This window comes from Branchiostoma floridae, chromosome 4 (assembly GCF_000003815.2).
Source record: "Branchiostoma floridae strain S238N-H82 chromosome 4, Bfl_VNyyK, whole genome shotgun sequence".
Taxonomy (NCBI): domain Eukaryota; kingdom Metazoa; phylum Chordata; class Leptocardii; order Amphioxiformes; family Branchiostomatidae; genus Branchiostoma; species Branchiostoma floridae.
The window spans coordinates 34,106,533-34,107,825 of record NC_049982.1 but is presented as its reverse complement, the minus strand read 5'-3'; positions in this window follow the sequence as shown (position 1 = coordinate 34,107,825).

The following is a 1,293-nucleotide window of genomic DNA, read 5'->3' as shown; positions in this document are numbered from 1 at the left end:
TCACCTTAGCCGTAACCGCTACGTAACACATACGTGCGTATATACGCTTGCGATTCCGAAGTCTTCAAAGTTATTTCGGTGGGTCAAACTTGGTATCGTTAGAAAGGTCTCTAGATAGGGAATAGTAAGCCACAGACCGGCATCATTCTATTGTGCATTGTTGCCGAGATATTCTCGATCATAGGTTTCACCTTAGCCGTAACCGCCTACGTAACACATACGGGCGGTATATACGCTTGCGAATTCCGAAGTTTTCAAAGTTATTCCGGTGGGGTCAAATTTGGTATCGTTAGAAAGGTCTCTAGATAGGGAATAGTAAGCCACAAACCACATAATTCTATTGTGCATTGTTGCCGAGATATTCTCGATCATAGGTTCACCTTAGCCTACCGCTACGTAACACATACGGGCGTATATACGCTTGAGATTCCGACGTCTTCAAAGTTATTCCGGTGGGTCAACTTGGTATCGTTAGAAAGGTCTCTAGATAGGGAATAGTAAGCCTCAGACCGCATCATTCTATTGTGCATTGTTGCCGAGATATTCTCGATCATAGGTTCACCTTAGCCGTAACCGCTACGTAACACATACGGGCGTATATACGCTTGCGATTCCGAAGTTTTCAAAGTTATTCCGGTGGGTCAAATTTGGTATCGTTAGAAAGGTCTCTAGGTAGGGAATAGTAAGCCACAAACCGCATAATTCTATTGTGCATTGTTGCCGAGATATTCGCGATCATAGGTTCAGCTTCGCCTACCGCTACGTAACACATACGGGCGTATATACGCTTGCGATACCGAAGTCTTCAATGCTATTCCAGTGTCTCAAACTTGGTATCGTTAGAAAGGTCTCTAGGTAGGGAATAGTAAGCCACAAACCGCATAATTCTACTGTGCACTGTTGCCGAGATATTCTCGATCATAGTTTCACATTAGCCGTAACCGCTACGTAACACATACGGGCGTATATACGCTTGCGATTAAGAAGACTTCAAAGTTATTCCGGTGGATGAAACTTGGTATCCTTACAAAGGTCTCTAGATAGGGAATAGTAAGTCACAAACCGCATAATTCTATTGTGCATTGTTGCTGAGATATTCTCGATCATAGGTTCACCTTAGCCGTAACCGCTACGTAACACATACGGGCGTATATACGCTTGCGATTCCGAAGTCTTCAAAGTTATTCCGGTGGGTCAAACTTGGTATCGTTAAAAAGATCTCTAGATAGGGAATAGTAAGCCACAGACCGCATAATTCTATTGTGCATTGTTGCCGAGATATTCTCGATCATA